A 12,895-nucleotide genomic window follows, 5' to 3' on the forward strand; every position below is an offset into this window, starting at 1 on the left:
TACTAGACTAGTTTGCTGTTTCCTTCTCCAGTGGCAAACAGAGGGTAAGTGACTTGCCCAAGTTCACACAGCTAGGACAATTCTGAGGCTGCATTTGAACTCAGGTCTTCCTGACTCCAAGCCCAAGGTTCTATCCACTGCGCCACCTAACTGCCTCTCATACAAAGTACCAGGAACACTGAATCTGGAGTCAGGAAGACCTGAATTCGTATCCAGGCTCAGACACTCACTAGTTGTGTGACCCTGGTAAAGTCCCTCCATCCCCGTCTGCCTCAGTTACCTCAACTGTAAAATGAGGCTAATAATAGGACCCTTCTCCCCAGGGTTGTTGGAAGGATGGTTTTTGTGGAGTGCCTTGTAAACCTCAAAGTGCTTCATAAGTGCTGGCTATTATTATAAGCTACACATCCTTTATTCTTGAGTCATCTTACTTTTATTGAGATGATGTGAGCAAGTGACTAACATCAGGGCACAGAAACAAAGGCACATTTGCATCCCTGACAACTAAAACATCTGGAATAATTGTGACTATAGATCAGTTGCCAGTCAATTGTTAAATGGAAAAGATTGGATATACTGCTGAATATTGCTTGAGAAAGCCTGCTTGTTCCCCATGAATACTCCCATTGAGGAAGCCTTCAATCTGTATACAAATGACTCTCACAAAGATGTTGTATAAATAGTAGATTAGGCATTTAGATACCTAGTTATTGAGTTTTAGAATATAGAAAGTCTGAACTTTTGTTCATGCCTTTGTACTTCCCATCCCCTAGAAACCTTGTATGTCAGTCCCTCCACACCCCTAGCACCATTGTCCTCTATTAACACCTGGATGCTCTTGGTCTCATACAGCTGTTTTCCCAACTTTGTTCATGTTCACACCATTTTGATTTCTATAAGTACATCAAAGACTGTGTTGTTAGGATTTGAGTTTGGTAGGAGGTTATTAAAAGAATTCAAAGCCCTCTGGGTAACCTTCATATCTGAGATCCCATAGGTTATGAGAAAGGCCAGATTTCAACCGGATCTTCGGACTCCAAATCCAGTACCATATTGTCTCTAGTATGCAGTGGAGAGAGTGGAGGCAGGAAGGCCTGTCTAATTTGTATGATACTCTTTTGTGGCTATCTCTTATGTAGTATTATGTTCTATTTTGTAGTATGGCCATTGTGGGCATGGCTTATCTCTCCCATTATATTTTAAGCTTCTCCGGACCAGGGACCATGTGCCTAGCACAATGCCATGCATTTGCTGACACTTCAATATTTCAGAGAGTTCTAGTTTCATTGGTTTGGGTCCTCTTTTCACCAATACAGATATATGACTTACTCAAAGTTTTTAAAAGTTGGTATGGAATGGGCAGCTAGGTGGTACACTGGATAGAGTGCCTGGCCTGGAGTCAGGAAGACCTGAGTTCAAATCTGGCCTCAGACACTTCCTAACTGTGTGACCCTGGGCAAGTCATTTAAGGCCTGTCTACCTCAGTTTCCTCACCTGTAAAATGAGCTGGAGAAGGAAATGGCAAACCACCCCAGTATTTCTGCCAACAAAACCCCAAATGAGGCCACAAAGAGTCAGACGCAACTGAAACAAAAGAACAACTGGTGGTGAGGTTCTCATCAGTCCTGAGAAGATGGCTATCCACTCCATCACTGGGCCTGTACTCAAAGCCTCTGCACCTGGACCCATGGGCAGTGCTTAATTACTCTTTCCTAATCAAATGTTTCCATCTTTTTTGAGTTGGCATGTCTGTCACACAAATCCCCCCTCCTCTCATTTACACAGTAAAAGTCAATATCCTTTGCTACAAACCCATCTATCACCAATTATTCTTTGCTCCAAGCAAGTGGGTAAGCAGTTATCTGGAAAGTTGTACAAAATCTCACAACAAAGCACAGTTACCTTTATTGGCACTGTGGGGCTTGTTAGATAGGAAAGATAATTCCCAAGAACTAGAGGATGGATTCTAAAATAGAATGTTTGTCTCAGCGGCCAAGATGAAAGAGTATTGTTGGTAACCTTCAAACTGATGGGCCCCTTAGAAATGCAACTTGTAGAAAAGGCCAGACTTCTCTGCTAGAAATAGGCCAGCCTCCTTTTCTCTGGGCTGGTCTTGTCCAATATCCTTCCTCTTGTAAAGTTGTTTGGGGATCAATAGCTTTAAATTCAGTTTCCCTTACAATTATGGGCTTTGTTCTGTCCAATATAGTTGTCTTTGTGTCTAATTAAGTGTCCTGGGGAGTCAACCTGGCTCCATTTGCCAAAGAAAATGTAACTTCATAGTTCTTTCTTTTACTAAGACTCTATGATGTCCCATTGTTTCCTTCCAGGTCCTCCTGCCCTTCAGCCCACCAAGTGTGTTCCAAATATATTTGCTGATGTAGGAGAATAAATTGAAACTTTATAATTATACTCTGTTATCCCAAGAATTATTCTCACCTTGAATTAGTTAATTAATGAGATCATAGATCATAGGATAATCCTCATTATAATAAAAGCCAACACTTTTAAGCTTTATAGAGTACTTCTCATATGTAATCTTATTTTTTAAGGAACAAGATAGTTGAATGCTATAGAATTTAGAATTCTCTCTCCTATTTCTCTCTGCCTCTCTCCTATCTCTCTGTCACTGTCTCTCTGTCTCCCTTCCCTATATCTGTCTCTCCTCTCTCTGTGTTTCTGTCTGTCTGTCTGTCTCTCTCTCTCTCTGTCTCTCCTATCTCTCTCTGTCTCTCCTCTCCCTTTGTCTCTGTCTCTCTATTTCTCCTCTCTTTGTCTCTGTCTCTTTCTCCTATATCTCTCTGTCTTTCTGTCTCTATCTCTCTTTTTCCTATCTCTCTCTTTCTCCTATGTCTCTGTCTCTCTGTCTCTCTCACCTATCTCTGTCTCTGTTTCTCCTGTCTCTCTGTCTCTCTCTTATCTTTCTCTCTCTCTCTGTCTCTCCACTCTCTTTGTCTCTGTCTCTCTGTTTTGCCTCTCTCTTTGTCTCTGTATCTTTCTCCTATATCTCTCTGTCTGTCTCTCTAGCTCTCTCTTTTTCCTATCTCTCTGTCTCTCTTTCTCTTATCTTTCTCTGTCTCTCTCTGTCTGTCTCTTCTATCTCTCTCTCTCTCTCCTCTCTCTTTGTCTCTGTCTCTCTTATCTCTGTCTTTCTGTCTCTATCTCTCTTTTTCCTATCTCTCTCTGTCTCTCTCATATGTCTCTGTCTATCTCTCACCTATCTCTGCCTCTGTCTCTGTATTTCTCTCCTCTCTCTCTGTCCTCCCTCTTCTCCATATGTGTATATATATATGTATATATATATATATATATATACACACACACACACAAACATATATATGCAAACATATGTATATGTGTATATATACGTTGTGTGTGTGTGTGTGTGTATATGTATACATGCATGTGTGAGCATGTAATGGGAAGGACGCAGCAGCAGATGCCATCCACAGCCCCAAGGAGGCACCAGTTTCTCTCCTGTCCTCCTTAAATCAGCTCAGGAAGAATACCTGGTACAGTGGGGAACTTGGATGCCTTGGTCTTCAGTTTGAATCTTGGTTCTGCTGCCTCGTACTTGTATGACCTTGGGCAGGTCTCTGGGCCTTGGAGCCTTCATTTGTTGAACCAGGTGGCCAACTAGGTCCTTTGAGCTCTGGATCAATCAAGCCATAAGCATTTATCAAGTGTCTACTATGTGCCAGACACCAGAGATAGATATGAAGGATGAGACCATTCCTACTCTCAGGGAATTTGTGTGCGATGAGCTTAGAGACCTTTGGTGTTTGAAAGCTGACCAGTCTGAGCTGCTGTTGCTGATCTGGTTGTCCTTTGGAGGCAGCGGAAGAGGGACAGATAGACAGACACTGCACATGGCAGAGGGGAGCTCATCAAAGTGTAACAAAGCAGCTACAGTAAGCCTGGAGGGTCTTTGCTCATGTTCCTTTAGGGAGCATATGTCTTCTGGGCTGTGCAGCTGAGCTGGACAGAGCTCTGAGCACAGAGGACATCAAGGGGCAATGGCGGTAACAAATGAAGGCCACAAGGTCAGTGCAGTGTCCTTCTCTTGGCTTCTCTTTCTTTCTTAGGGTCAGTCAGGCATCACAGGACCTAGGCACTAAGAAGCATCTGGGCGTTTACCCATACCCCCAAAGTCCAGCTCCAATGTAGAGTCAGCCCTACTGTCTTCTCACCAGTAGAGTAGTATCTAAGAGAAAGGGAAAGTCATAACTCTTAGCTGTTTCTGATGAGACTCATGAACTCTGATGAAATTGATGGGCTAAGACATTTGCATTATTCCATTCTTTCAAAACATCAATGCTATGGTCAAAGATATGGGCTCATAGGATTAGGGAATGGAAGCTTATTGTTAGAGGCTTATGTATTAGAGGCTGGAAGGGACCTTAGAATGACCTAGTTCCAGGCCTTTATTTTATAGATAGAGAAACTGAAGTTCAGAGGAGTTGAATGATTTGTCCAAGGTCACATAGATAGTAAGCTAACCCTCTATATCTGAACCTTGCATGAAAGGAGAGCTTGGTTTGATTCTTTCTTAATGTGTTTAGTGCTTCCAGAATGACTCAGAACTACAAGAATACATTCATTCAACAAGCATTTTTAAAGTACCTCCTATATGTAGCGCACTGTGCTAGACTCTGCAGGGTGAAGATAAGGCACAATCTCTGCAGTCTTTGAGGAGGTTACAATCTAGTAAGAGAAATAAAACACATATGCAGATCAGTTAGTGAGTGATAAGCACCTAAGGTAGATAGAGGGTGGAATCTGGAATCTGGAAGATATGGGTTTAAGTCCCACCAAACATCAATCAACAAACATTTATTAATTGCCTACTGTGTGCCAAGTACTGTTCTGAGTGCTGAAGATACAAGACAGTAATGAAATACTCCTTGTTCTTGTCATGATTAAAGTTAAGGTAGCACAAAGTTCTGAGCACATTCGATTTATTGGTAAGGCTAGCAATTACCAATAAAAGGGCTCTCCCAGTTCCTCCAAAAACATCGAGTAAAGGCAGACAGATAATTTTTACAGACAAAAAGAGGAGCATCCAGAAGGCAGCATCATAGATGGGGAAAACAATATGATTGATTACAAAGTTTGGAGCATCACAGGCATAGGGGACAATATAATTAGCTGGAAATTGGAAATTCGGGTAACATCTTGTCTCTATGGAAAGCTTACTGGTGGTGTCCACCTGTATGGCTAGTTAGCATCACAGAGATAACAAACCGGACTTTCTTGGCACAGTCAGTGTTGCAGAGATAAAAGACCAGACTCCCTGGTATCCACCTGCATCCTCCAAGAATAACAGATTTCCATGACACAAGAATAGAGCAATGATTATTAGGCAAGCTGAACTTCTGAACTTAACTCAGAGATGAAGAAAGGTGATTTAGTGTACAAAATGGCAATGGTGATACAGAACAGAATCAATGACAAAAATGGAGACAACGTCAATTTGATTTTCTTAATCTCAAGTTGTTGTGTGCTTCTCTGAAATTCATTTAATCTCCTGGTGCCCTAGACAATGTTCTTAGACTATAAATTGCAGAGCAGGTGCTAATTTTGTGTTGGTAGAGGGGAAGTTGTCCAGAGCTTCTTAAACTGTGGGTCACATTCCCATATGGGGTCACATAACTGAATGTGGAGGTCACGAAAAATCTGGCAACAGTAAAAAGTTTCTGAATGCTCAACGACCAAAAATTAATTCAAAATCAAACACATACTGAATCCGAAGTGTCTCTGGCAGTGCTTGCCCGTGTTGCATTGCGTAAACTTCACTGCAGCCTTGGCTCTGAATACAGCATCGATGATTATAAAATCAAAATATTAATCAACTCGGAAAAACATTGACGATGTTCTATGTGCTGCAGTATCAAATATTCCACCAAGATTTAATTCTTTTTTTTTTAGGCAATTGGGGTTAAGCGACTTGCCCAGGGTCACACAGCTAGGAAGTGTCAAATGTTTGGTCTGAGGCCAGATTTGAACTCAGGCACTCCTGACTTCAGGGCCAGTGGTCTATTCACTGCGCCACCTAACTGCCCTGATTTAATTCTTTATGTAAAAAAAAAAAGCATATCCATCTCATTAGTATGAAAATTTGCTTTCATCTTTAATAAATGGTAAAATTATATGTATACCAAAGAATTCTTTTAAAATAAATTTCTTTGTGATTTGTTATCAGCAAATGTTTGATTTGTATATCTATTTTATATAGCTATATACTCAGGTAAAAATTTCTCAGGTGAAAAGGGATCACGAGTGGAAAAAATCTAAGAAGTCCTGATCTATGCCAAGAAATCAAAGATCTACTTCAAAAAAAAAAAGTGCCTGAGGAGTATACAGTGCTGTAAGATCATATAAGAGAGAATTCACTGCCTGGGAGAGACTCTTCAGGGAACGCTTCCTGGGAAGAGGGGCACGTGAGCTGGCTTATAACCCTGTTACCTCTATCCATCACAGCTATAGCACAGTCTTACACAAAAGCAAAGTATGTGGTATGATTTTAAGGATTTCCAAAATGCCCCCAGAATATCTCCCCAGATGGGCTGCAACAGTGCCTGAAATTCAACTATTGGTGATTCCATCCTTTTTTATGGTGGAATACCTATCTGTTCACACATCATATGCCAGCTGACTATACTTTCAGGGGAGAGACTTTTCCTAATTGTATCCCCAGCATCTAACATAGTGATAGCACATAGTAGGGGATTTATAAGTGTTTCTTGATTTGAATTGACGTGAGCTTTTCATTTCTAAGAGTCTGATTTTTAATTGTGAGCACCCTCTGTGGAGGTACCATGTTAAATTATTATTGATGATAACTATCAAAAATAATAATGTGATTATAACAATATATTATATAATCACATTAATATTATAATGAAAATTGTTATTATATTAAGATATACTATATAATGATATTAAGATTATAACACATGTGATATGCATAACATGTAATTATATGTGACAGTGCTTTACATATATTGTCTCATGTAAGTCTTACAACAAAGCAGTATTTCAGACATTATAATCCCCATTTTAACAGATCAAGAAACTATGACTTGGAGAGGTTAATTGTTTTTATTCATGGTCACATGACAAGGTGAGTGTTAGAGGTGAGATTTGAATCCAGGTCTTCCTGACTCCAAGTCCTGCTCCCTGTCCCCTACATCTTGCTCTCTCCCATCGTGGTGATAGTTAAATCGATCAGAATGCTTTCCAACATGACGGCTATCTGAGAAGGAACGGGACATTTTGATAGGTGATCTGGTCAAGGTATGAAGTCTATGAGTGGGATAAGCAATCAGCATCTGGAGGAGAGTTAGGTAGCTGAGGAAGAGGATACTAAGAGGAAGAAGAAAGCATCTGAAAGGAAAGAAGACATTCCCTCCTTCCCATTTTGCCCAAGTCTGGCCTCATAAGACACTATACCTTGTTGATCTGACTAAGGCTATGCCTTTCCCATCTTCCTCCTCCCACTCTCAAATCTGGCTTGTATCATACCTGAGCTTGCCTCATGTGCGGCCTTATTTCCCTGATAAAAGGTAAACTCCTACATGGCAAGAATGATTGGAGTTTTTTTCTTTGTGTTCCTAATTCTTATCACAATTCCTGATATATTAATAGATGCTTAGTAAAGTCTTATTGATCGATAATATGCATAATATTAATAATAGATAATAGCTAATAATAGCTGATATATATATATATATATAGCTTTTAAGAATCGTAAAGAGATTTGTATGTATATATACATAGATGTGTGTGTGTGCATGTGTGTGTAATTTCATTTGCTTCTCCTAATAACCTTATAAGGTGGAAGGTATTATTCACCCCCCCCAAAATATTGAAGAGTTTTAGTCATACAATAGAAGTCAGAGAAAGGACTTGTCTCAGCATCCTTAGATAATTGAGATCCCCCTCCCCCCCAGGGACTTCCAGGAATGACCCAGGTGGGGAATCGCACCCCAGAGAGGAGACAGGGTTCATTCCTCCACATCGGTGCTCCTCACCATATTGCATTTTTGTTGACAGGTCTCCTCCAGTTGCCACTGCACCCCATTGCTTCCCCATCACTCCATTCAAGGTAAGAGTCATGGGTCTTCTCAATGCCATCACTACCCTTGGTTCCCAGCAAGTGTTGTAGATCTCACTTCTCTCTTGGGTAGGCTCTGTAATACTGTTCCCCACTGCTTCGTCACTGCTTCTTGCTGTTTGGGTCTCCTTTGACAGATGGGTAAGAGCTATTATTATCCCCATTTTACAGATCAGAAAACTGATTCTGTGGAAGGGTAAATGACCCACTTCTTCCTAGGTTTCTAATGCACTTTAGGATGCGTCAGAGGTGTCAAGCTCTCCTGCCAGGCACAAGCAACCCATAAACTCCAGAGTATGGCTAAGCCAGATTAAAATGTAGTTGGGAAAACTTATAATTGCATGTCAGACTAATTAGGCTATTTTCTCCATTTGGTCAGGGAGAAGTAGGAGTTAGGGTGGAGAAGGAATGGCAGTTGGAAGGCTAAGTGAACCATTTTCTTCTGTAATGTTGAGAAACAACCCCTTTGCTGAATTTTACGGGTTCTGTCAATTGTGTGAGTTAAATGTTTAGTGATGTTCTCAAATGAAAATAGGCTGAACTTTTGTGCAGTACAAAATCGTTTTGCTTTGTGATCCCAAGAGGAAAATGTGATCTTCTCTCCTACCTGCTGCTTTCTGTTGTTTCAGACTTCCTTCTTCCTCTGCTACCAAAATAGGACAGTCACAGAAAGCAAACTACACGCTTAGGAATTTTCCTTATGCTAATAGGACAGGCAATCCACACATGGTCTATACAAGGCAAAGGAACAAGTCTGGTAAACCTGGGCTGCTGCCTCAATACTTGGATTAGCCTCTTAAAAACCTGATGATACTTTTCCTGATCATGATGGAACTGTGTGTATCCTGTAGCTTATGATAGGATTTGCACTTGAAATTCCTCTTGTTTTCGATTTTGCAGGACCAGCTACAATAATGAATGTGTACTTTATGACTTTGTAGCTGATATGCAAATCAAAATCAGATTGGCAGCTTCTTGACTTTGGGTTTTAGACATAGTTTTACCCCAGAAGTTGTGAGCATGCTATGAACATCTATTATCTTACATTCTTTAATTCACCAGTATTAATACAAATTATGTTTTGTGTTCCATGGTACTTTTTATCCAATGTAATCAAATGCTGTGATGTTTCGCTTTTGTAGTCCTGTGCTTCGTTACTATAACATTTAAGTTTGTTTTTATGAAGCGGATGACTTTGGACTAATATGAGGCAGATGGTATGATCTTTAAGACTGACATACTGCATAAGATTTCGAATTAGAATAAACTTTTAACAAATGGACCATTGATGCAATTTGGAATTCACACGCACAAAAACAAACAAACAAATAAATAAATAAATGAAATATAAAATAAAAAAGAATTCACACACACAATGTCAAACATCAGTCTTATGTTTATAGTTTCAATTCCAAAAGTAGCAAACTTCATAAACAGTCACTTTCAAGTTGCCCTTGCTAAAAACAGTCTAATGTAGTAGTTAATGATATGCCTTCACAAAACTTGTACCCTCTGCTTGAGTCAGTGGTTAAGATATTTTCTTAGGGGAACCAGGAGAGCTTTTTGCATGACTAGTTGGGTTTTTTTCTCTTACATTGCCATTTTTTGTAACTGACATGAACAGATCAGTTGGAGCATAATATTCTAGTGCTTTTAGTCTGAATTTCTTTTGGGGGAGAATGGTAATATTATTTCACCAGATGCATAAGGAATTGTTGGTGAGAGTTGGGACAAATAACATTTTAAATGAAGGAACTGTGTATTAACATGTTAACAACAATTCATAAATATACACTTTTTATGACATTTTGAAAATCTATTTATAGGTATGGAACAATGGAGTTTGTTAAACACATTTATACTTGCTGAAATTTCTTTCATTGTTATTAGTAGAAATTTTATTGGTTCAATAAAATTGGCAAAACCAAAAAAATATATAGTTGGGAAATATTTAACAAAATAAATAGAAATATAGTACAACATAGATAATATTAATTTGTGGGTTTTTAAAGTCAATATGGGCCCTCAGAGATCCATTTTTATTTGAGTTTGACAGTTCTGCACTAGACCACCCAGCAAGATATCTCATTTTATCAACTGAAAAGAACATTCTGAGAAAGTCCCTAGTTCTCACTAGATTGCCAAAGGTGTGCGAGACGTACAAAAACATTAAGAATCTCTGATCTAATTAAGCCAACTCATTTTGTTTTTATGTTTTTATTATTAATTTAATGATAAACTAACATGGACATTTCAATACAGAAAATAAAAGAAAAGATATATGTGTGAAACCAGCAAAAAAAAAATCTCATTTAAGGGGTGTTTATGTAAGGACAAAAGAAGAATCCTGGAAGCCTGAGTTATAATGTGCTTCCAGGCTTCTGGGAAATAATTACAGGACAACAGGCAGACAGAAGCTTCCAAAGACCTTGAGTTAGCTGTCTAGAAGGGGTAGTATGACCTACAATCTGTTCCGCAACGCTGCTCAGTCGGCCAAGCACTATGGATTGATAATTGGACTGGAGAAGAGGAAACTGAGGCAAACAGGGTTAAGTGACTCGCCCAGGGTCACACAGATAGTAAGTCTCTGAGGCCAGATTTAAACTCAGGAAGATGAGTCTTCCTGACTCCAGGCCTGGCACTCTATCCATTACGCTACCTACTTGCCCTTTAAATAAACACTTAACATATGTGGTCAAGGGTGGCACGGAACATTCAGAGAGCTGGCCTGCCCTCCTTTTGGCTGAATATGAGAGCTAGCTCAGGGTTTGGGCACTTTAGGCATGACACACATACTCTTTGGCTATTCCTAGCTGGTCATGTATGAGTCAGTGCTGAAGGTCTCAGATGTTTTGAAATGAAGAAACATTCCCCTTATTGACCACTGAGTAGGAAGAGCCAATGACTCTGTGAAAGGGAGGGAAGGCACATATTGCCAGGCTACCATTATGCTCCAAAGACAGGAGCCTTTAGCTCTTCCCACTAGAGTTTGAGGGAGGGGACCGTCATCTCGCTTTTTCCCTCACCCCAGCTACCATGCAGCCATAGGCATGTGGCAGCTAACACACATGTCCTACCCAGGGAAACCTGAACCTGGGTCTCTGAACTCTGGCTGTCTCTGCTGTTTTGCATTTCTTTTCTTAGTATAGTTGACAAAACATTAACCTCGAAATAGATGTGTCCAGACTTGGAGGTGACTGTGAGTTCTAGATGTTCATTGGTTCTAGATCCACTGGGTAGAGATGACTAAGCTCTGGTCTGACTTCTCTTCAACAGAGAAGAGAGTCATCAAGAAAAGGATCCCAAACCCAGCCTTAGAGAATGGTAAATGGACCTGAACTTTGAGAGGTCAGTGCAGAGCTCAGGTGAAATGTAACAATACCTATTCATTAATCTTGCAAACTGCTTTATGTTCTGATGATGCTTAAATCTCAACCTTCTGGGAGGGTCTAACCATAGTTATAATTTTTTTTTAAAGTGTAACAGGGATCACGCTGATCCTGAAGGCCAGGTGTGTTACATTTTACTCCTCTTCCCAATGTTCTCCTGTACCTTTAAGAGATTAAAGAGTCTCATTTCTCTACCATTGGCTCAAGCTCCCCATCAATCACCAGTTTTAGAGGTCCAAGCACCCCAGCTCTACTTAACTACTTAATGATCAGATTTGCTTAAACAAAGGGATATTCACTTCACAGGTGTAACAAGAACAAACATATAAACATTTTTCCTGGTTCCTTGGGGAAATTATCTTCCTTACCTTCACTCAGTAGGGCAGTGAGGTGGTGCAGTGGATAGAGTGTCAGGCCTGGAGTCAAGAAAATTTCCTGAGTTCAAATCCAACCTCAGACACTTACTAGCTGTGTGACCCTGGGCAAGTCTCTTACCTCTGTTTGACTCAGTTTCCTCATCTGTAAAGTGAGCTGGAGAAGGAAATGGCAAACCACTCCAGTATCTCTGCCAAGAAAACCCCAAATGGGGTCACGGAGTTGGATGTGACTGAACATCCCCCATTTGTAAGCACTGGACTAATGATAAGGGTTAGGTTCATAGCTAAACCAAATTCCTACATAGTATTAGTCCCACCAAATTCCAAGTTCAAAGCACTTCTTGCCCTTGAGTTCTGGGAGCCTGGCTTCTCAGAACTTCCCTGCTGGACTGGCTGCTTCATCCAGCTTGGAATCCTGGGTCCCAAGGTCCATGAGGTTCAAGCTCCTGGATCTGGGACTTCACTACCTGCCCTTAGAATTGAAAAGGACAAACAAAACAAGACCTGAACCCTGAGCCCATTTCTCCGGCCATGGGGCCTACAAGGAGGGGGATGGTGGCCCTTCCCTATTCACCTTACTTGAATGGTGGTCCTACTATGAATGAATAAGCCCTTCAACCCTCAACACCACCAGAAAGAGAATATTATGCCTTATCCAGGTAGATTTAAAGATGCAGCTCATGCCAGCTATTTGTGTGTGTAAATAAATGTCTGTCCCATACCTGATTTACATTGGATTTTGAGTAGCTTTCTACTCCCCATCCCCGCTTTGGGGGAAACTCTAGACATGTAATTGTCTAAAGGAATTTTTTCCTGGAGCTCAAGGATGGGAGCCCATAGAACCAAACAATATAGGAATCCTATCCCCTCTCATTAGAAATAATGCTCTCCTAAGGCTAAAGTGAGTCTGATTGTACCTATGAGTCCAAAGTTAAAAGGTACCGTTAGCGAAGAGGAAGATAGCACAACATCCCAGCTACGTGAGCCCAGAGGTTGGTATTCACGTAGTTAGA

General features: G+C 40.4%; 1 protein-coding gene across 6 annotated transcripts in view; it reads left to right on the forward strand.

The window, feature by feature from the left end:
• The window catches only part of LOC110221757 (death domain-containing protein CRADD), a 391,384-nt gene that overhangs the window by 234,379 nt on the left and 144,110 nt on the right, over positions 1-12,895 (forward strand). For all 6 annotated transcript variants that reach the window (XR_013482903.1, XR_013482904.1, XR_013482905.1 and 3 more), the window contains exon 4: positions 8,056-8,107. The gene's annotated coding sequence lies outside the window, so the exon portion shown is untranslated. The remainder of the gene's footprint in view (positions 1-8,055; positions 8,108-12,895) is intronic.

The sequence above is a fragment of the Phascolarctos cinereus genome, unplaced genomic scaffold, assembly GCF_003287225.1.
Source record: "Phascolarctos cinereus isolate Bilbo 61053 unplaced genomic scaffold, phaCin_HiC Scaffold_1;HRSCAF=81, whole genome shotgun sequence".
Taxonomy (NCBI): Eukaryota; Metazoa; Chordata; class Mammalia; order Diprotodontia; family Phascolarctidae; genus Phascolarctos; species Phascolarctos cinereus.